Source organism: Narcine bancroftii, chromosome 3, assembly GCF_036971445.1.
Source record: "Narcine bancroftii isolate sNarBan1 chromosome 3, sNarBan1.hap1, whole genome shotgun sequence".
NCBI classification, from domain to species: Eukaryota; Metazoa; Chordata; class Chondrichthyes; order Torpediniformes; family Narcinidae; genus Narcine; species Narcine bancroftii.
The window spans coordinates 91052225-91076840 of record NC_091471.1 but is presented as its reverse complement, the minus strand read 5'-3'; the positions used below and the strand labels follow the sequence as shown (position 1 = coordinate 91076840).

General features: G+C 41.1%; 1 long non-coding RNA gene across 4 annotated transcripts in view; it reads left to right on the top strand.

The window, feature by feature from the left end:
* Positions 1–23959, top strand: part of LOC138757358 (uncharacterized) — a 37947-nt gene extending 13988 nt beyond the window's left edge. Inside the window, exons 3-6 of one of the 4 annotated variants that reach the window (XR_011353536.1) lie at positions 10314–10497; positions 14068–14158; positions 15805–15857; positions 18464–18693. This is a non-coding gene — a long non-coding RNA (uncharacterized lncRNA). Of the gene's footprint in view, positions 1–10313; positions 10498–14067; positions 14159–15804; positions 15858–18463; positions 18694–23198 lie in introns of those variants that run through there. The other 3 variants (XR_011353535.1, XR_011353534.1, XR_011353533.1) reach the window with 3 other exon arrangements.
* Positions 23960–24616: the final 657 nt, after the last annotated feature.

The following is a 24616-nucleotide window of genomic DNA, read 5'->3' as shown; positions in this document are numbered from 1 at the left end:
CTGTGATCAATTCCAACTAATTTTTGTATACTGACCCTCCAAACCACTTCCCCAACACTTTCAGGTTGTCAAATCTGATTGTGAAGGAGATGGTGGGTCAGTTGGATCAGTTACTGAGAAGCATTGCTTTGCTCTTCTGGTTTTTCCAAGTTGCCGATGCAGAATGAAACTAGCTGCAGACCGATTATGTGCCTGAATGTCATCTATATACAGGGAAGTTTTGACCTGAGTGTCCCCATTGCCTGGAAATGTCACTGCTCTTCTGCCCTGACCTTCTTGATGGATTCACCAAAGGGCTCTATGAAACACCCAGTTAAGGCAGTGCAGATTGTTTGCATACAGAGGTCTCCCAAGAAAATGCAGGCAGCTGCACCAGCAGCTACATAGGACTTTTAGGTGACCTCACCACTGGAGGGACTATGGTGCACCCTCCTATGGAACAGATGACCAAATATATCATCTTCATTTTATTTCACTCCATGATAACTTGCAAGCCACGATATTAACCAAAGGATCCATGGCAGATTCTCAGTGAATACAAACAAAGGTGTGCCATTGCACCAAAGCATTTCTCAATCTTTCTTGCTGTACTGTTACACCTCATTTCTGGCAAGCCTCCTGCTGGAGCACAGCTAACCTGCAGAAGTAATGGAAATCTGTTCAGCTTACGCTGCCTGCACCCCAGAAGCAAGGTTACTCAAACCTTAATCATTAAGTATGTGAATTATATTTTTATTTGGGCATGCATAGAAGCTAGGCTCCAAGACATTGTGTAGGCTTTCAGTGGAACGTTATCAGAGGATGAGGTTTGCACTCAAAGTAGGCAAGATAAAGGATCGTCTGAAACTTGCCCAATCTACCACACAGTGAGATGTTGGAAAAAGTAAACCATCTCTCAGGAGCCAAGTGAAGACTGAGATTAATGATCAAGTTCATCACCCCTTTCAATGTTCCAGCACAGCCTTTGGCAATTGGAAGAGGAAGATTTGAAGATCAAGACCTCAGACCTGACAAAAACTCATGGACTACTGCCTGCAGAAATTCCTGCCCTCCCATTTTCTTCCAAGTCATGAAACACCAACAGTGGACATCACAAAATAAGATAAATGTACCACCAATGTTTCCTTTGAAAAGTCTCCATAGTCCTTTGTCAGCCAAGGAAACTAAATGTGAGAGTAAATGTTCATTCAACGTTGGTATCAATTACATAGATAGGGAAATAGATAAGAGGACCTGAGAGGGAATATAGGAAGTTAGGAATGAAGCTAAAAGCAGGGGCCTCAAGGCTGGTAATCTCTGGATTTCAGCCTGTGCCACACACCAGTGAGGGCAGGACTAAGAAGTTATGGCAGATAAATGTGTAGCTGGTGCAAGGGGCAGGGATTCAGATTCATGGATTATTGGGATCTCTTCTGGGAAAGGTATGACCTCCACAAAAAAGATGGGCTGCACCTGAACAAGAAGGGAACTGATATCATAGCAGGCAGTTTTGCAAGAGCTGTTGGAGAGGGCTTGAACTAGTTTGACAGAAGATTGAAAAACAGAATGTAACAGCAAAGAATAGGTGGAAAGAATTATATGAGTTTATGTGGAAGAACAGGCAGTGAAGGAAGCATAAATGTAGTCAATTGGAGGGTTTGAAATATTATGGTAAATTCAATGCACAAAATATTAGGAAAAGAGCATGGATCAGTACATGAAATTACAATTTGGTGGCTGTTACAGAGAGTTGGCTGACACAACGGCAGGATTGGCTGATGTAGGTACAGAGAGTTATATGTTTTAAAAGGGATAGAATGGGAGGTAAAGGAGAGGGGGAGTAGCATTACTAATCAGAAATTGTATCTCAGCACCAGAAAGGGAGAATGTTGTGGAGGGATTGTCTACTAAGTCAGTGTGAGTGGAAGTCAGAAACAGGAAACTGATGAGCTGATAAATAGGCAAATTTTAGAAAGTTACAGATATAACAAAGTTGTTGTCATGGGAGGCTTCACCTTATTAACTGGCTACTCTTTACTGCAAGAAGAATAAATGGAGCAGAAGGTTAGGTGTGTCCAAGAAGGATTATTGACATATTATGTGGACCAGCCGACTAGAGAGAAGCAATGCTAGATTTAGTACTGTGAAATGAACCTGATCACGGAGCTCTGGAGAAGGATCAAAGCAGATAAAATAGGAAAGTGCTTAATTGGGGAAGGTGCAAACTATGATGGGATTAGGCAGGAACTTGGGAGAGTAAATTGAGAACAGATGTTCTTGGGGAAATGCACAGAAGTAATGTGGAGGATATTTAGGGACCACTTGTGTGGGGTTTTGGATAAGTTTGTCCCTTTGGTAGGATAAGGGAACAGTGTTTGACAAAACAGATGAGACAGCTAGTTAAAAGGAAGAAGGAAGCAGACATAGATTTAAGAAGTATTAAGACAAGAAGGGCTCTTGAGAATTATATGGCAACCAGAAAGGAACTTAAGAAAAGACTTAGGAGAGCTATAAGATGGCACAAAAGGCCTTGGCAAGAAGGATTAAGAAAAACATTAGGGCATTCTATGCATAGATGAAGAACAGAAGGTGCATACTTGAAGAACAGAAGAAAAGCTGAAGTAGGAGGTAGGAGGAGGTGGGGGCGGGGTCCTCAATAAAAACTTTGCTTCAATGTTCTCTAGAAAGAAAAACCTTGGTCAAGGTGAGGTCAGAATCAAATAAGTGCATGTGCTGGAGAATGTTGAGGTTAAGAAAGAGGAAGTGCATAATTTTCTTAAAAACATTAAGATAAGTCCCCAGGAACAGTCATACTACAGGAAGTGAGGAAAGAGATTGCTAGGGCATCAGTGATGATTTTTGCATCCTCTTTGACTACAGGGGAGGTGTCGGAGGATTGGAGAATAGCAAACGTAGACCCCTTGTTTAAAATAGGTAATAGTAAGAATCCTGGGAATTATAGACCAGAAACGTTAACATCAGTAGTCAGCAAAATATTGGAGAGAAAACCTTAGAAACAGGATTTATAGGCATGTAGAGAAGTGCATTCTTCTCAGCAATAGTCAGCATGGCGTTGTGGGAAATAGGTCATGCCTCGTGAGCCGAATTGAGTATTTTGAGGAGGTAACAAAGGAAATTGATGAAAGTAGGAAAGATGTGATGTATATGGATTTTAGTAAGGAATTTGACAAGGTCCCTCTCATCCTTCTTTGCTCCAAAGAGAAAAGCCATAGCTCTGCTAACCTTGCCTCATAAGATTTATTTGTCAACATACTGGTAAATCTCCTCTGCAGCTTCTCCAGTGCTTTCACATCTTTCTGTAATGAGGTGACCAGAAGTGAACACACTATTCCAACTGTGGTCCAACCAGAGTTGGAAAGAGCTTCAACAGTACCTCTTATCTTTTGCACTCAGTCCCCTGATGAATGAACGCCAGTGTACCATAAGCTTTCTTAACTAACCAATCAACCTGGGTGATAATATTGAGAGATCTATGGATTTGGACCCAAAACAACATTGTGGGCTGAAGAGTTTATACTGTGCTGCTCTATGACCCTGAGCTGACTCAGTCAGCCCTGATGGGCAGGCCACATTGTTTTATCAAATTTATGCTTTTTAATGTGAAGAGATTACCAAGCAGAAAGAGTTGTGCACAGAGCTTTATTGAAGAAATGCATCAGCCCCATTGTTCGCTTGAATTTTCTGTCCTATAACCACCCAAAGTGAAGAAGAAACATTAGGATGTCGCAGTGAATATTGAAGCCTTGCACTGGAAAACGTATAGAAGAATCAAAAGGATCAGACACTCCCTTTTCCAATGCAGAGTGCAAACCAGCCATGCCATCCTTGATCCTAATAGATTGCCCAAGATAATCCCCTGCAAGGGGATTCAGGACTGTAATGGGAGGCAAGGGTTATGGTAAATGAACTTGAAACTAAGATTCATTGTCCTATTGAATGCCAAAGCTAAAGCAGCTAAGATCACTGATGCCTGCTTCTATTTCTTATGTCCTTAAGTTATGCCTCTGTGTTTACAACTGGATGCATCACTAGAAAAGAACACAAAAGAGGCAGCAAAAAGATTTGTTTGATTTGAAAGCCACTAACAATATGCAGCCATATTTAATGTCATATTTAATGACGTTAAATTATTTTCCATTCTCAGAAATGTAATTGAGCAGAAACTACCTGACAATTGTCCACAAGCAAATGGAACACCCATGATTATTAAAAAAGCTGGATAGTATTGTTTTCCAGAACCGGACCTTAATCAGGTTTCAACTTCATCCAGCCTCTTTATTTTTCTCTCTTTAAATGAGTTGTGATTTATGTTTCTTGTTCTAGTCTTTTAGAAATGATTACACTGGACAATTTTTCTCAAGAGATTTGCTTTCTGAAAGAAAATTGGGGATTATGATAAACAACTTCAAGCTGAGCACAAAGATCATTTCAGAATTGTTGTATCACATAGTAAGTTGGAGAAACATGAAACATGAAATTATTGAATTTATCGTATTTAATCGCATAATGACGCTGACACCTTGCATTAGATCAAATGTTTTGCTGCTGATTTTCATTTGTACTCAGCATCAGATGCCTCTCTTGTCAGTCTCCAACAATAGTTGGCCAGCATTGATGGATTACAGTTGCCCTGATCCATTATTCTTTTTCATTATCACAATGTCCTGGTGAAACCTTTCACCACGTTTATCATTGAATACACCAAGATCAGCAGGGAAGAAATTCAAGTGCAAATGCAATAAATGAATTTTCAATGGAATATTGCACTTCATGGTTTTGTATGCTTGAAGCATTTTAAAAATGAGAGGAAACAACAAAAATACATTAAATCTAAAAAAAAATATGTGATAGGATATTTTTAAGGTGATTTTCATAATTAGCAATCCAAAATCCATAAAATACATGCAAAAGTGTTCGGGGAGCAAAATCTCAATTGTCCAGTGTTATCCTTGCTTTTTAGCAAAAGAGATGACATCTGATTTTAATACCATCTGCAGTGCTGTACATTGCATTCTCACTCAGCAGGGTGTGGGTTTCAGTTTCACAAGGGTATTTGAGCACAAAGTCTCATCATACAGCTTTTGGAAAACAGGAGGGGATTCTTGCTGATGTTCTGGTCATTATTCATCCCTCAAACAGTTTGTCTCAAAAGGTTTCATTAGTCATCATCACATTAATGTGGCTGTTATGTACTTGTATCGGAAGGAGAGGCAGGTAGGCAGAGGGAAGCAGCAGGTATGGATGGAATCCCCCCAGAGGTCTGGAAGGCTGGCGGAAAAATTCTGCATGCCAAGCTGCATGAGTTTTTCAAGCTCTGCTGGGACCAAGGAAAGCTGCCTCAGGACCTTCGTGATGCCATCATCATCACCCTGTACAAAAACAAAGGCGAGAAATCAGACTGCTCAAACTACAGGGGAATCACGCTGCTCTCCATTGCAAGCAAAATCTTCGCTAGGATTCTCCTAAATAAAATAATACCTAGTGTCGCCGAAAATGTTCTCCCAGAATCACAGTGCGGCTTTCGCGCAAACAGCAGAACTACTGTCATGGTCTTTGTCCTCAGACAGCTCCAAGAAAAGTGCAGAGAACAAAACAAAGGACTCTACATCACCTTTGTTGACCTCACCAAAGCCTTCGACACCGTAAGTGGGAAAGGGCTTTGGCAAATACTAGAGCGCCTCAGATGCCCCCCAAAGTTCCTCAACATGGTTATCCAACTGCACGAAAACCAACAAGGTCGGGTCAGATACAGCAATGAGCTCTCTGAACCCTTCTCCATTAACAATGGCGTGAAGCAAGGCTGCGTTCTCACACCAACCCTCTTTTCAATCTCCTTCAGCATGATGCTGAAACAAGCCATGAAAGACCTCAACAATGAAGACGCTGTTTACATCCGGTACCGCACGGATGCCAGTCTCTTCAATCTGAGGTGCCTGCAAGCTCACACCAAGACATAAGAGAAACTTGTCCGTGAACTACTCTTTGCAGATGATCGCGCTTTAGTTGCCCATTCAGAGCCAGCTCTTCAACACTTGACGTCCTGTTTTGCAGAAACTGCAAAAATGTTTGGCCTGGAAGTCAGCCTGAAGAAAACTAAGGTCCTCCATCAGCCAGCTCCCCACCATGACTACCAGCCCCCCCACATTTCCATCGGGCACACAAAACTCAAAACGGTCAACCAGTTTACCTATCACAGCTGCACCATTTCATCGGATGCAAGAATCGACAACGAGATAGACAACAGACTCGCCAAGGCAAATAGCGCCTTTGGAAGACTACACAAAAGAGTCCGGAAAAACAACCAACTGAAAAACCTCACAAAGATTAGCGTATACAGAGCCATTGTCATACCCACACTCCTGTTCAGCTCCGAATCATGGGTCCTCTACTGGCATCAACTACGGCTCCTAGAACGCTTCCACCAACATTGCCTCCGCTCCATCCTCAACATTCATGGGAGCGACTTCATCTCCAACATCGAAGTACTCGAGATGGCAGAGGCCGACAGCATCGAATCCACGCTGCTGAAGATCCAACTGCGCTGGGCAGGTCACATCTCCAGAATGGAGGACCATCGCCTTCCCAAGATCATGTTATATGGCGAGCTCTCCACTGGCCACCGAGACAGAGGTGCACCAAAGAAGAGGTACAAGGACTGCCTAAAGAAATCTCTTGGTGCCTGCCACATTGACCACCGCCAGTGGGCTGATATCACCTCAAACCGTGCTTCTTGGCGCCTCACACTTCAGCGGGCAGCAATCTCCTTTGAAGAAGACCACAGACCCCACCTCACTGACAAAAGACAAAGGAGGAAAAACCCAACACCCAACCCCAACCAACCAATTTTCCCTTGCAACCGCTGCAACAGTGTCTGCCTGTCCCGCATCGGACTTGTCAGCCACAAACGAGCCTGCAGCTGACGTGGACATTACCCCTCCATAAATCTTCATCCACGAAGCCAAGCCAAAGAAACAACCTTTGAGAAAGTCATTTTGGCTGAACCACAAAGGGGTTCTGGAAGCTTTGTGAAAGGCACTCACTTTATTTCCCCTATGTTAGTTTTGACTACCACTCATCTGAAAGGGCATTTTCTCTGGAAGCATCTCGACAAGGATTTCCTGAGTTTACAACAGTCTGTCAACCGGTCTCTCCCACCTACTTCATAATCACTTCTTTGCCTCAATTTAAAGCCTATGTGTCATTGGAAAGAAGAGGCATAGGATCAGAAGAGGTAGAACCCTTATGGGTTGAGTTAAGGAATGATCAAGGTAAAAGGACCCTATTGGCAGTTATATACAGGCCTCCAAACAGGAGGATGTGAACTTTATAAACCTCTGAAAGATCACTCCTCAGCTAGCTTCACTCCAGGGAATAAAGACCCAGCATATCCAACCTCTTCCAATAATGCAACAAACTATTGAGTTAGCTCAGGATTTCATGTTTGAATGGTTTCCTCTCATTCTTCTAAATTGCATGGGATCTTCTCTGAAATGCCTACCAGACTGAGATACTGACTGTTCCTGGCTCAAATAAATCTGTTTCCTTTTTTAACCCATTACGTACTCAGACAGCAGCAAGAGAAATTCACCAAGACAGTGTTACATTTAAAAATAATAGTTTTATTTATTAATTACCAATAATATAACACCTTATCTAACTTATCTAAACTTAACCCTCAACTATGTGCAAATATTTGTGTGTATGTGTGGGGGGGGGGAGGGGAGGGGAATACCTAAGCCATCACAGCTTTGGCACAATTCTGGAATGTCAGAAAACCAGTGTTGACACATAGGCTTTAAATTGAGGCAAAGAGGTGATTATGAAGTAGGTGGGAGAGACCGGTTGACAGACTGTTGTAAACTCAGGAAATCCTTGTCGAGATGCTTCCAGAGAAAATGTCCTTTCAGATGAGTGGTAGTCAAAACTGCCCTTTTCTTTGCATAGGGGAAATAAAGTGAGTGGCTTTCACAAAGCTTCCAGAACCCTTTTGTGGTTCAGCCAAAATGACTTTCTCAATGGTCATTGTGTCGTACATTAATTTTCCTTACAGAGAGAAAACAAACCAATTGCCCATTACCACATGAGACCACTTCAGCGCAGTATTCCTCCAAAGTGCTGCTTCCTTAAAATGGCCCCTTATCAAACAATGTGCTGTTTCTTTACTATGCTGGTCACATGATTTTGCACCTGTGTCCCTGGAACTCTTCCTCTCTCTTCAGAAGTAGTGAAATGAGTGCCCGCTGTCCCAGACTGCTGTCAGCAAAAGTCCCCTCCAAGCTTGAAGGGCTTGCAGTTTGATTTATTAGCTCTTAAAGTGACAGTCCCAGTAAAATGGAAATGATAATGGGAGTACATAATTCCACACAGTTCATCTGATAATTTTCTTCCACGTTTAGAATCATATCATCCTGTTCTAAATATTTAAAGAAAGACTCTGTCAGTTTTCCTTAGGGTTTTTGTTTTCCTATTTCATAAGAGCAGGTTAAAGGTGCTATGGACTGACAGGAAAATGCTGTCAGGAATTCATACTGAACTGCCAAAGGCAAGATTAAAATTGCCTCATGGCTATTGCAACTTGAGAGGTTCCACAGTGAAATTAATTGTGTTTTATTCTCACATTCTTATACTTTTCAGAAGGTATCAGTAAACTGCTGCCAGTATTGGGAGTAGAACCATTGAACCAGTAAACATTACAGCACAGAAAACATGCCTTCTAGTCTGTGCAGAACTATTATTCAGTCTAGTCCCACTGACATGCACACAATCCATATCTCACCACAACTCTCTCATCCATGTATCTGCCCATTTTTTTTCTTAAATATTAAAACTGTCCCTACCACTTCAGCTGGCAACTCGTTCCATACTCTCATCACAATCTGTGTGAAGAAATTCCCCCTAATATTCCCCCTAAACTTCTCTCCTTTCATTCTTAATCCTGTCCTCTGTTTTGTTTCTCATCGAACCTTAGTGGAAAAACCCTACTTGCATTTACTCTATCTATACCCATCCTAATTTTGTATATCTCTTTCAAATCTCCCGTCATTCTTCTGTTTTAGGGAATAAAGTCCTAATGTGTTTAACCTTTCTCTGTAACTCAGTTCCTCAAGTCCCAGCAACATCCTAGTAAATCTTCTCTGCACTCTTTCAAATTTGTTGATATCTTTCCTATAGTTAGGTGACCAAAACTGAACACAATATTCCAAATATGGCCTTGTGGCCACTGGAATCACAGTAGACACAACAAAATAGCCACACAAGGCATTTCTGGAGTAAATCTAATGGATTTACTTTTCATCACCCGCTCAACCTTTTAAAAGCCTGAATCACACACTCGACATACACCGACGTCATCATGCACTGACATCAAATGGCCAGTTCAATGCCTCCTGGGAATTGTAGTGCCACCAGAGCACCGTAACATGGTCCTCCCCCATCCTCACCCACCCCCCCCCCCCCCGGAACTGGCATGAAGGTTTGTCTGTCTTTTAGGTTGTTGACCTCTGTGACGGACTGTTAGTTGCTACAGTGGGGAAGACTTGTCCACGTGAGCTGGTTTAAACTTGTCAATAGTGGAAGACTGGCTTCCCTCCAATATCCAAGATGATGAACAACCTAGTTTGTCTGAGTATCCTATAAGATCTTCTTAGGGCATCCGTAAAGGTTGACTAAGTATTCCCCTTCGGAGGAAGACATATTTGCAGTTTTTGAGATCTTAAGGTACAAAGGAAGAGTGTCATCCATGTGATGATGGTGTGATGGTGGTATTGGGGTCAATTTACCTAGGGTCTCCCTTAGCCTGCTCAACAGTTCCTTAAGATCATCATTAGCATTGGAATGGTAGGGGATGAATTCCCTTGGAAATATCAATGGTGCACTGTACTCCTTTGGAGTTGTTCTAATGCCCAGCAATCATCAGCCCAGTTTGGGCCCCCTAACCGAGCCATCAAAGCTGACTTGAAATGTCGATGAAATCTTTCCACCATTCCATTAGCCTGGGGAAAGGCAAGTAAAGTGTGGTCCTCTATCCAAAGTAACTGTGCTACTAAACCAAAATGAGACACCCAAGAACTAAGTAATGCCTGAGCATATGTCTGTAGTAGCATCTACCATGGACATGGCTTGGGCCACCGCGTAAACCTGTCTATTACTGTAAAAGAATAATGGTTTTCTCTTGAAACAGGAAGCAGACCAACGATGTCCATGTGGACATGACCAAAACTCCGAGTAACTGCTGGGAAGGACTGCAGTGCTGCCTTAGTGTGCCGCTAAACCTTTGCTTTTGACCTCACCATTTGTATAACATCTTTTTTAAGACTGGGCCACATGAACCTGTCCAAAACCATACGAATGATCAATCTCATCGATGGATGTGAGAGACCATGCACAGAGTCATATACTCGACGTTTCCATGATGCTGGAGTCACGCCTTGCTGAGTGATCCTATGCCCCAAGAAATCAATTATTTCTTTTTCAAAAATACATTTATCTGGATTGATGGTAAGTTCAAACTCTTGAAGATGTTCCATATGTTCTTTCTTAGTCCCACTGGCCACTAAAATGTTGTTGAGGTAAATGAAGACATTAGTCATAGCATGTCCTAAAGCATCCTTCACCCATTGAAATGACTGAGTGGCATTTTTTAATCCAAATGGCATTCGTAAAAATTCGAACAACCCAAACGGGGTAATTATTGTTGTTTTTGGAATGTCTTCTGGCTCCACCGGTACTTGGTGATAGCCACGTACCAAGTCTATTTTGGAGAAAATCTTCACTTCATCCAAATTAGCTGAGAAATCTTGAATATGAGGTATTGGATAATGATCCGGAATGGTGGCATCATTAAGCTGTCTGTAATCTCCACATGGTCGCCAACCTCCATTGAGTTTAGGGACTATATGTAATGGTGATGCCCAGGGGCTGTCAGACCTATGAATTATGCCTAGTTCCTCCATCTTGGCAAACTCTTCCTTAGCTAAGTGCAGCTTCTCTGGAGGCAAGTGACTCACTTTAGCATGAATAGGAGGGCCCTTAGTACAAATGTGGTGAGTAACTCCGTGCTTTACAGTGGAGGCAGAAAATTATAGAGTAGTAATCTCTTCCAGCAGCTTGGAGATTCATCTACTGGTTTCCATAATGTTTGAAGGTGCAGAGCAGGGGTATAGGCGTCTGCCAGAGGAATAGTCTGAAAAGTAGTTCCATCTATCAGCTGAAGCCCTTTTAGGTCACTGAGGAATGAATGAGCCTGAAGAAAATCTGCACCAAGCAAAGGTCGGGATGCTGCTGTTGTAATAAATGGCCAAGTGTAGAGATGATTCTTGAACTTGACATTCATCTTCCTGATGCCATAGGTCGGAATATTGGAACTGTCAACTGATTGTAGCTGCAGGTCTGCAGTAGGATGGCGTGTGTCAAAACTAGTGGGTGGAAATACAGTAACTTCTGAACCCATTTCCACCAGAAATTTTCACTGAGACAACTGGTCCCATACATACAATAGGCTTTCAGGTTTCTCACCAACCACCGCAGCCCTTACTAGTGGTTGGCCTGGTTGTTTCCCACAAACAGGCAAGGTGGAAGGCACCTGCGGGCATTTACTCCCCAATGATTGTGGTAATAACACCAAGACAAGGTGTCCACAGGCTGCTTCCTTGCCTTGGGATGTTGTCTGCTTGTAGGGAGTGATGTGCTAAGAGCACTAGATTGTGACACAGGGTCAATGTCGGAGGGGTTAATTGTGCAGATTTGTCTTTCCTTGTTGTGCTTTTTATCCAGCAATAGAATGTCTGCCTCCGCTGCTACAGCCCTTGGGTCTTCAAGTGAACACTTAGATGGCAAGAATCTCATATCATCTGGCATTCTCTCTAATAAGAGCTGCTCAAATAAAATATTGGGCCTATCCCCAACTGCCAGGAACAGCATTTCATCCATTAGTTCCGAAGGGACACGGTCTCCCAACCCATCGAGATGTAGTAATTTGGCTGCCCTTTCCCTACAGGACCTACCACATACACTGTAGGAAGTTGCCGACCCTCTTAACAACAGCCTGGTCCAGGGCACTGACAAGATGGTAATAACGAGTGGTGCCCAACTTGACTTTGTGAAGGTGAAGTTGTGCTTCAGCGTGATGGAGCCACAGTTCACGCTCAGCTCTCCAGAAAGGCGACAGCTTCACAGAGACGGCTTCAGAGTCCATGTTTGTCCAAAAATATGTTTTTGGATTTGTCGGGGTCACCAATTTTGGCCACTGGAATCACATGGACACGATGAAGTAACCACATAAGGCGTTTTTAGAGTGAATCAAACAGATTTATTCTTCAACACCCGCTCAACCTTTTAAAAGCCAAAATCACGCACTCGACACGCACATATGTCATCACACACTGACATCACATGGCCAGTTCAATGCCTTCTGGGAGTTGTAGTGCTGCCATAGTGCAGCTACACCCTCTCCAATGTCTTATACAACTTCACCATAGCAGCTCAACACCTATCCTCAATACTTTGATTTATGAAGCCCAATGTGCCAAAAGCTTTCTTTACGACCCTGTCTACATATGACACTATTTTCAGGGTATCATGTATCTGTATTTCCAAATCTCTCTGTTCTACTGAGCTCCTCAGTGACCTACCATTAATGGGTATATCTTACCTTGATTTGTTCTTCCAAAATACAATACTGGATAACTTTTTCCCTGTGAAGGATCCAAGAATCTTATCTAATAACAATCAAAGCCAGTTTTGAAGCCCAATCATTAAACCAGTGAGTATTAAATTTTACCCTTCCCAATGTGCATAGCTTACTCTAATTTTTAATGTCTTCTTTCTTTTAATAAAGGGCATTGTGCAGTCAGCAGCAGGTTGTCCATACTTGTGCTAATCAATGAAATAAGTCCTCATTTATCTTACTTGTTAATTTGCTGAAAGAAGGTAAAACCTTATCAGCAAGGCCATGTGTAATGTCAGCGTCTTCCATGAAGTAAATCCATTACATTGCGGGAATTGAGAGGGGGAGGAATGCATTGCCAGCAAACCAATTGAACAACATTTGTGACAGCTACAATGCTTTCTTTAATTATGTCATAGATTCAAAAACATTTAAAATCTATCAACAACCATTCCAAAAAAATTCAATTAAACCAATGGTTCTCAACCTTTTTCCTTTCCTCTGTTGTACCACCTTAAGTAATCCCTATGCCATTGGTGCTCTGTGATTGGTAAGGGATTGCTTAAGGTGGTATGTGAGTGGGAAGGGAAGGTTGAGAATCACTGCTCTAGACCCAATTGTTACTGATATATTTTACTAGAGAAAAATGGTCATTGGCCCATTTCCTTTGGAGTTATGAAACCGTGCACATAATGAGTCAATTAGGTATGATTAAAATAGTGGTTTTCAACCTTTTTCTTTCCACCCACATACCACCTTAAGCAATCCCTTACAATCACAGTGAGTGGAAATAAAAAGGTTGAGAACCACTGAATTAAACTGTTAACACATTATTGCAAATATTTTAAAATAGGTAAAATATTTTTATGGGCATGATCATAAACCAACAATATTATTATTATAGAAAACTATAAAAGCTGTAGATATGAGAATCTTGAGCAAAGAATTGTTGGAGAATCCTACAGGTCAGACAACACCATGTGTGGAAATTGTCAATCAAAGTTTCAGGTCTGAAGCATTTATCAAGAGAAAGATATATGAAAAAAATTACACATATAAAGGAGGAGGGGTGCAGAGTGATAGGGTATAGGACCGAAGGGGTGGGAGCCATTATTATAGTTATTGTCATTAACCAATGATATGCTTGACAATCTCCCAGTGAAAGAAGGTAAAACACATGCACTGCTTCACACTAGTAGCAAACAAACGATGGAACATTTGAAGTGAATGCATCTTACTTAATAATTATTGCAAACTGATCAACATTTGCCAATAAAGTGTCAGTCATTAAAGGTGCAGGTGATGCATGTTAATTTTTTTTTCCAGTATTGAAATATTGATCCCATTTCTGCAGAGAATAAAACAATTTTTATTTTTGTTTTCTTTCCAAATATCTGTGATAGATTCCTGCTTCAACTCATCACTTCACAGAGTGCACATATACAAGGGAAAGCATGGAGTTACCAGCGGGAGATAGGATGCAGAATGTAGGGTGTATGTTCAAAGAAAATCTTACCAAATGTTATTTTAGTTGACTGTCACCTTATTTTTTTTCCCAAAATGAGAATGCACTTTATTTTGATCACCCCAACAAAAGGAATTGATAGCTTTGTGGCCATATTTGTGGATGATATGAAGATAAGTGGAGAGACGGGTGGTGTTGAGGAAGTAGGGAGTTTGCAGAGGGACTTGGACAGGTTGGGAGAATGGACAAAGAAGTGGCAGATGGAATACAGTGCCAGAAGTGCATGGTCATGCACTTGGGTGGAAGGAATAAAGATGTAGACTATTACCTAAATGGGGAGAGAATTCAGAAAAAGATCCAAATTCATTTGGGAGTCCTAATGCAAGGAACCCTAAGTTAACTTGCAGATTGACTCAGTAGTAAGAAAGGCAAATGCAATGTTGACATTTATTTTGAGATAAGTAGAATATAAAAGCTAAGGCTTCACAGGACATCAGTCATTATTGTGAGTTAAACAGGAATGTCTGCAGACACTGTGATTATAGCACAATACACCAAACTACTGAAGAAACTCATCTAATCACGCAGCAGCTATAGGAGGCAAAGGGTAACTAATGTTTCTGACCTAAGCCCTTTGTCAAAGTAGATACAAAAAAAAAGGCAGATGCCTGAATAAAAGAGTTGATGGTGGAGTGAGAGGGGGAAGGGGGAGGAGCATAGGCCAATAGGTAAGATGTTATTAGTGGATATGGATGGGAGTGCAGGAGAAAAAGGCTGAGGTGGTATGGGAAGGGTGGATCTCTGAATGGAGAAGGAAGAGTTTGGAGAGCTAGAGGAAAGGAGATAGGGGGTTAGGGAAAGAGAGAGTTAATGGAAACTGGATAAGTTGATGTTCATGCCATCTGGTTGGAGAGTGCCCAGATGGAATATTAGGTGGTGTTCCTCCAATTGTGAGCAGTTTTGATCTCCATATCTGAAGATATATGTGCTGATGTTGGAGAAGGGCCAGGAGGTTCATAAAAAAGATCCCGAGGATCAGAGGGTTAATGTATGAAGCACATTTGATGGCTATGGGCCTGTTTAGAGAGATGAGTTGGGACCTCATTAAAACCTGCTTAATATTGAAATGGCTGGGCAGAATGGATGTTGAAAAGATGTTTCCATTTGTGGGAGAATCTAAGCCCAAACATCACAGCCTTAGAATAAAAGGGCATTCCTTTAGAACAGAAACAAGGGAAAATTTCATCAGCCACAGGATGGTGAAGCTGTGGAATTGGTTGCGGCAGACAGCTTTGGAGACCAAATCATTGTATATTTAAAATAGATGTTGTTAGGTTCATGAATAGTAAGGATGTCAAAGGTCATGGGGAGAAAGCAATAGAAAAGGAATGGGAGGAAAAATACATCACCCATGATTAAAATAGCAGAGCAGAAACGATGGCCCGAATTCAGCACTTATGATTTCTGGTGCATGGACTTGTGGAAAAATTTTCTGGGCCATGCACACATCTGTGTAAATTATTTACTTCCTTCAATATTGCACATTGATGCTAATATTAAAGGCTACATTTATGTCTATTCATATATTGAATATTTTATGTCCAACTTAACTATCCAAATTATTATGAGTGTTTTCTTTAAAAGGCATTACAATTGTGATTTCTTTTCATTGCAGGTCTTCACTGGGGTTGTGTGCCCCATGATGAGTGGAATCGAAATAAGTTTTTGGTATGTATTTGCTGTGATGGGTTGAGACCAATACGAACTTTGGGTATGCATATGTACATTATTGACTTTGTTGATTGGATTTTGTAAGTCTGTGAAAACTAAAAACATTTTTAAAAATCTTTACTATCCCAATCAACATGAATAGAAAATGCACCTACTGCAGGGTCTCACTATATTTTGTTACTAATACAATGCTGGGATTGAGTCCCTGTCACTTCCTCTGCTGTCACAGAAGTAGTTTTCAGAAATTCCTATTTAAAATGGAGAGTTCCAATGAACATCTTTCCAATTATTTTGATGTGCCCTATTGTTTCAGTAGGAAATTTAAAGGTAGGTTTTCAGGGATGAAATTTTTCAACTGTTCTGCATATCAATGTTGGCCATTTTCTGTACCAACTTGTTTATAATGGAGATAATAAAGTGTTCAGTCCGACTGGCAACATCAGGGTCAAAAGAGTTCTCAGATTTGGAGGTTATCATTGAAATTTTGACAACTGGGAGATGTCAAGTAACTTTAGGCAGTTTCATGCAGATTTAGTTTCACAGAATGGTTTCAATGGTGATTGTCACTCAGAGTAATCATACAGAACTAAAATCTCCATTTTCAGTTTCAGTGCATTTAACATGGGGTATTGGGGTAAGGCATAGTTTAATTATTCTATTGAAAACTTGTTGGAAAATGGGTACACAAAATAACAAATCCACTCATTAATATTTTCCCTGAAAAAAGATAATTGTATCACAGCACTTCAAAAGATGTGCTTCACTGGCCTACACAGGGTTTCTCACATGTTTCTCATCTGTCCCAAGAATATTTCAATTTCCAAAAAGAGCAGTGATGCCTCTCATCTTGTGATGCCTGTCCAGTCGTTATATTGCAAGGCTCTCCATGAAAGCCTCAGTGCTACTTGCCCTCATTTTGAAGATGGTTATTTCCTTTACAATTGCACGGAGATCAATATATTCACTAACTTTATTCTCACTCAATTTTGTTAGATTATGCACTCCAACTGTGCTAATGCCTTGCTTCTGCAGTATCCATAAAACATGTCAACATCAGGCATTGTTGTGGCAACAAATTTCAAGCAATGCATTAACTCTGGGCTCATGCAATTAGTTTGAAAGACCATATTACTGTCCAACTCAAGTTTTTCAAATGCTTTCCAGTTTCCTGAAGCATCTAAATTACCCCAAGCAATGCCTTTAAAAATGTAATGGTTAGCTTTTAATCTGAAATAAAAAGGAAAAAAATGCTGGAAACACTCAGCAGTTCATTCACCATCTGTGGAAATAGAAATAGGCTCAGTTTCAAGTCCAAGACTGGGAAGAAGATAAAATAAGCATTTTAATTTATAGAGAAGAGAGGGAGAAGGATGGATAAGACAAAGGGAATATCTCAGATAGAGTGAAATTATGCTTAATCTGGAGATAAATTAGAAATAAAGTTGTTTGGTCGATGGATCAATATGGTAAGCAGGGAGAACAGGGATTTTATTCATAAAATCAGAGAGAGAGAGAAAGAGCACAGATAAAGGAGTATAAAAGTGAAATGGCCAGCAAATGAGGCTAATAGAGAGATAAAAGATGAGCAAATTTAACAGAGTGATTAACTATTCTTTTCAATGCAGACAGAGAAAGAAATTTGCTTCCCCTTTAGCATTGTAAGGTGAGCTTTTGATGGCATTCATGCCTTTCTCTACCTCTGCTCTCACATCTTCACCTGCTGAACAGGACAAGGATAGAACTGTCTAGTCCAGACTTTCAATCTCTCCATTCTCCACATTCAATGTATCATCTATTGCAATTTCCATTACCTTTGACAAGATTCTACCATGAAATGCATATTTCGCTCTTTTCCCTTTCATCATTCCTAAGAGGCCATTCTTTTTCTGGCTCCTTAGAGTCCATGTCTATCAACCACTCTGTTTTATGGCATTTTCCCATGCTGTTCATTCATTGTTTCTCTTCCCATCATCCAGGGTCTCAAATTTCCATTTGAGGAAGCAACTCGTGATACTTGGTCCAGTCTAATGTTTTTCATTGGATGGTCACGAGGTGGTTTCCTCCTTGTTGGAGAAACCAAATGCAGACTGGGTGACCTCTACCATGCCTGCCTTTATGTGTTTCATGATGCATGTCATTTTAATTCTCCATCCTCCTCCAACTTTGGTATTTCTCTCTATCGCTTTTATAATTATAATGAGGCCCAATTTACGCTTGAAGAACAATGCTTCATCTTCTTTCTGAGTAGGTTGAAATCTACTGGACTGATTATTGAATTCTGCAATTTCCCCAGTCTGTATCAGAATGAGCCAAGTCTTGGAATTTCTCAGAATGGCTCTCTCCATAAGCACATGGGCATCTCTAGGCCCACATATTATCCAGGGAATTCAACCAATGCATCGTAGAACAGGTAGTGCAAGAATAAAAAATAAAAGTGCAGGGGTTAGTGTAACTTCAGAAAAAAAGGGAAGGGTATGATTTTAAAGAGAAAAGAACGGGTAAACAGAACACTGCTTCATCTTTTAATAATGAGTGGTCTGATAGCAGCAAGAAAGTGTCCTTGAATCTTATGTTTTCAAACTCATGGATCTTCTGGTCAACAGGAGGAGGCATGAAAGAGTGTGACAGGGTGAGATGTGGCTTTTAATATGTTGGCTGTTTTCCTGAGGCAGCAGAATTTATGGATGGAGTTGATGAGGAGGAGATTGGTTGAAGAGATGGCTGGAACTGCTTTCAAACTCTGCAGGTAATTGAGATCTTGGGCAGAACAATTCCAGTACCAAGCTGTGATCCATTTGGACAGGATACTTTCCATGGTGCATTCATAAAAATTAATAAGGGACACCGAGGACATGTTGAATTTCCTTAGGCGTCTGAAGAAGAAGATGCATTCCTGAGCTTGCTTAACCACAGAGTTAACACTTCTTTCCCCATGTTCTTATTCAATAACTTGCAGTGTTTCATTTATTTAAAGAACAAATGGCCAATTTCTCACTCTCTATGGGTCACATAACCTTGTTTCCTTGGAGCCACCCTGATTTCACCATATCAGAGATAATTCCCTTGCCCTATTCATCTCTCTCTCATCTTCCCTGCAACTTAGGTATGAATATTTTTCTCTTTCCATGTTTTGATGAAGTCTTCAACCTGAACATTATCTTTGTTTCTCTTTCAACAGAAATTGCCCAACCTGCTGAGTAGCTACCAAATGTACTGGTTTTATTTCGACTTTATTGTTGGTTACTTTAGCAATAGTGAAAGTTCTTTCAGAGGATATAAAAATAAAGTGGCAAAATTGCTCAATACTTTTTCCTCATTGCACTAAGCTGCTGCAGTATCAAGTTCAGTGGGTGAGAACAGCCAGTAAGTGAAGTATATGCAGGATTAGATTTATTTCTATAGGTTTGGCAGTCCGCAAATATTTTAACTCATCACTGCAGCATCAGCCAGCCTTGCAGTTTTAGTGGCTCTTGAATGTGCTTTATCTTATTGGAGGGATGACTGTATTTATCATTCCATAAGTTATTCAAGTCTCCTTCACCCATTTGTTAGGTGGCACCAGTATGACTGAGGCTGGTAGGAATTAACTGTTGCTTCATATCCCAAAGGGAAATAAATCTGAGGGAGCCCCTTCACACCTCCCTCTTGCACACTTGAACTGTGCAAACTTGGAGTTGGTTCTGAATGGTTTTGGAGTCCTTTATAAAGCTATTTAATATTCATGTGAAATCTTATTTATGTTGCATATAGTTTCAAAAGTAACTGAAAAAGCACCAGGATTGAAGGACACTTGAAATTTCATCTCAGCCTCTCAAAGCGATCTCATATTTTCCACAATTTGATACATTTTGGCATGTCTTGATGTGTTAGCTCAGAAATAAGACACACACAAAGAGTGCAGTTGACACTGATTTAATGAACTGGGTGCTCTTTTTTATATAGTCAGGCATGTAACCAACCGGTGTGACTCGTGTTCTTTCAGGCTCTGATTGGTGTCCTCATGACCCGCCGTTGGCGATTGACTGCATCTGCCCGTTTTTCTGTATCATTAACGTGTGTGGTTTGCGCCACCCTGGACGCCAATTGGCACTTTCGCGATCCATCGCCGGGGATTGGCTGGCAGAGCCCATTTTTCAGTGGCCTATGGAAACAGGCCACTGACACCCAGTTCAGCCTACTCAATTGCCATGTACAAACGGTGTCTTTTGTGTAGGCCTGTAGTGATGGCTGTGGGCTGCTACACGACTCACCACCACCACCACTCCCCCCCATCACAGAACAGGCAATCAGAGAGGTATTAGTACCTTTGGAAGGCCTGCCCCTGCGGCGAGGGATCCAGAGTGTTGACTGTTATCCAAATGTGCTGGCTTGTGTCGGACAATTGTGAAAGTCTCTTCCCTGCTGCTGATGTCCAGAATGCAGGTGGACCCATTGTGTCAGAGGATGTGATATGGCCCCTCGCATGTTATTTGGAGTGTGGCTGCTGAGAGCTGTACCTCACTAAAACGTATTTACTGTTTTTGAGATCTTTGTGGACTTTAGATCGGGGATGGCCATGTGCTTTGGGAAGTGTTGGGGCAAGTGTTCCCAAGCGTTCGCACAGTCTGAACCGGATTCCCTGAGGCGCTGACTGGGAGTGACAAGAATGAGCTCAGCAGCTCTTAGGGCACTTGAGGCAATGGATCCTCTGTTCTGGCAGGTGCCAGGTCCCTGATGGAGACAGTGTCCTCCCTGCAATCCAGGTACTCCACATAGGCGTATGTGGGATTGGTGTGGAGCAGTTTCACCCTTTCCACTGGGGGTTGTTTTTGCTTCTCCTCAAGTGCTTCCTGAGAAGGACCGGACCTGGAGTGGTGAACCAGGTTGGGAGGGTAGTTTCCGATGCTGACCGTCTCTCGAAATTGAATAGGAGCTCATGAGGAGTAGCATTGGTTGCTGTACATTTACCGACCGGATGGAATGGAGCACCATAGGAAGAATTTTCTGCCAGTGTGTGTCTGGAAGACCTCTTGACTTGAGGACCAGTTTGAGAGCCTTCCAGACCATGGCAGTTTCCTTTTCAACCTGCCTGTTCCCCCAGGGGTTGTAGCTAGTAGTCCTGCTGGATGTGATGGCACTCACTAGCAGGTACTGACCTAGCTCTTCACTCACAAAGGATGAGCCCCGGTCACTATGAATATAGCTGAAATACCCAAACAGGGCGAAAATGGAGTCTAGGGCCTTTAAGACTGATAAAGTGGACATGTCTGGACATGGAATGGTGAATGGGAACCGTGAGTACTCATCAATGATTGAGAGGAAGAAAGTGTTCCCATTCGTGGAGGGGAGAGGTCCCTTAAAATCGACACTATTTGAGGGGTCTAGATGACTTGATCAGATGCACCACTGTGGGGCAGTAGAAGTGTGGCTTGTACTCCACACATACCTGACCATTTCCCTGACATCTTCCATGGAGTAGGGTAGATTGCATGCCTTGACAAATTGAGCCATGCGGATAATCCCTGGATGACAGAGCTTGTTATGCAGAGATCGCAGTTAGCCGGTGTGTGAAGAGGCACAGCTTCCTCAGGGTTAGGCATCTGGAGGGTCATTAAGGGCTCCTGGCCGATAGGCAATTTCATAATCGTGGGTGGAGTGTTCAATCCTCCACCTAGCAATCTTGGTATTTTTGATTTTTCTCTTCTTGACATTATTAAACATGAATGTGAAAGAACACTGGTCAGCGAGGAGTGTAAATTTCCTATGGCTCACAGCTTCTACAATGGCTAAGTCTCCTTTTCCACAGAGAGGTTTCGGAGCTCATGGCCTTGCAATGACTAAGAAAAATATGCAAAAATGCAATGACACTGATTTAATGAACTGGCTGCTCTCTTTTATATAGTCAGGTAGACATTGGCTCCCATGTGACTGACAGGCATAACCTGCATTCCTACAGGCTCTGATTGGTGTCCTCATGACCCACCATTGGTGATTGGCTGAATCTGCCCATTTTGTTGCAGTGCCATCGACACGCGTGTTTTGTGCTGCACTGGGCGCTGATTGGCCTTTTTGTAATCCGTTGCCGGCGATTGGCTGGCAGATCCCATTTTGCAGTGCGCTATGGGATCAGGTCACTGATGCCTCATGTAGCCCACTCAATTGCTGTGTTCGAATGATGTCTTCTGTGTTGGCCTGTGGTGACAGCCGCGGGCTGCTATAACATCTGTTTTTCAAAAGCACATTGCTGCTGTCTTCAATGTCTTTACCCGCATTCAATTTTACTGGTAATGTTAACAGATCCCAATAATTACAATTTGCTCATGTTTTCTATCTATGTTCCAGAACTGCCATGTTTTTTCCATTTTTTTCCCCCACAGAGAAATTTTAATTCTGGTTTTGTTTTCATAGAATCTGCTACACTAAAGACAATAAGGGGACTTAATTTCAGAAAAGATTGTAAGCTATATTCTTTTCTCTGGTCATGGTGTTAAAAGACTGTTTGGGTAATCAATGGATTACAGGAGAATTCCCAAACATTTAATTTCCAACTTTTCCTGAAGTGACAAGGAATGGAAATTCCTCACCGGCAAAAAAAGCCTTTAGTGTTTATTTTTAGATATCAGGGAAACAATTCTACTGAATACTAATTAATCAAGTTATCAACACATGTTGAAAAGAACCTTGCAGTACTACTTAGCGTTGTCTTTTATTATTGAAAAGATATTTGCTACCCATGACTGAAAAGCAACAATGAGATATGTCGTATGAAAGTTTATTATCATATACATAAGTGAAAGGCACAGGAGCACCAAAATTCTTAATTTTTGCAGCCACATACAGACGCAAGTTACACGAACAGAAGTATAAATGAAATTACCGTAATGCACCAGACTAGACACAAAGAGATAATGAATATAAAATGATAGATGAAGAAATATACACAGGTGCAGTTAGAGCAAAAAAAAAAGATGCTTGAAGTATATCTAACAATGTAAAATAATGTACTTTTATTTAAAGAAATATTAAGGTCGATGCATGTCATGCTGTAAGGCAAAAGGAAAAAAAAAAATCACTACGTTGGATTGCCAGAAAAGCATCTGATGCACACATCGACAGCTATTTGTTCAATTGGGAAATGTACTCCGTGGGGCTGGACAAGTTTCATACATTCAGCTACTCGATCATGTGTCACGTAATATTGTTTATTTACCTCAACCCACAGCATATTTTAGCATTGCAACCAAAAAACTATGAGTTACTGATTATGTATTTTCAATTTTCCTTTAAGTGTTCCTTTCTTTGTATATTTATGCATGTTTTTTCTTTCCTCTCCTTCCTGGTTGGGCCACAAATGACCAGCCACCACTGAACATCAGCAATAAAAATAAATGCAGAGATTTGAAAACAGCAAAAGAAACTTATCAAATTAAAAATACCTAACAATATTAACACTTACCTTGATCCTTTATCTCCCCCTCCTCCCCCAAAGAAAGCATGAAAAAAGAAAAGAACAGAAAAAGAAATAGATTAATTTATGACCTAATTATGTTAACATTGTACAAACCATGCAGAGATCCCAATTTAAGTGGGGACTTGCAGACAATTACACGCAGAGCAACTGGAGCGTCCCTGTATAATTCAGATGATTTTAAGCAATGAAGTTTCTTGTTTCTATCAAAGATTGCAGCTTGATATTGAAGATTCAATATATGAGGACAGGAAATACATTCTGCCAGCCATATGAGCCAATGCATGATAAAGCAAACACAAAACAAGCTTCCAAAGAATATTCCAAATGCTGAGGTGTTTGTTGCATAAATACAGGATTGAAAGCTTTTCACAACTGATGTGAACTGCCTTGAGGCATAGGATAACCATCAGCACAACACTGTTGCACTATCCAACCCGGGTTCGAATCCAGCGCTGTCTGTAAGGAGCTTGTACACTCCCTATGTCTATGTGTAATTTGACGAGCAAGTCTGAGAATGAAGCAGGTGAGGAAGAAAGCTGATAAAATGTCTTTCTGCCTGATTCCTATGTTTCCACTAAAAATTAGACAATATTGGTTTGGGAAACCTAAAACGAAATCCATGCTTTGTACAGCAGGTGAAGCCATAAATGTAATGATACTAGGGTTAATTTTCACTGTTGCCACACCAGAGAAGGCTGAGAAATGGCTCAACTTAATTTTTCAGGGTGTTGATCTGTGAAATTACACAAACCACTTTCCATTTCCCACCATGAAACTAAACTAAGTCCAATCTCTCCCCTATTAATACTGACTCTCCAATTCTGTGGTGAAATGCACATCCTGTTTTGTTTCATTTGGCTTTCTTAACCATAATGCTGCTTTCCCAGATTGGATCAGTCTAGCTCTGAATTCACATTCATTCCTTTTGTCTACTCTTAATTATTATTTTTTTAAATTCCCAGCTGGTCTGAAACAGAGCGACAACATGGATAAATATTTTGAAGCCTGCGAAATGTCATTATTTAAATTCTTATCCTAATACAACAGAGATTTGCATTTCCATTTGCTGAAAGGAAAAAAATTGTCTGCATTGGAAATCTATGCCACTGGCTATCAATTCTATGGCCAAATTTCTAATTTAAAGATAAATAATAGATAACTAAAATGTGCTGCATTCACTCTGAGTAGTAACTATATTTATCAGTAGAAAAAGGGCACATCACTTTTGGTTTAGGTTATTACACTCCTACTGTTAAAGAAGATAGAAGTTAATATCTTTCCAAACCAAATCCCTAGTGGGGAAGAT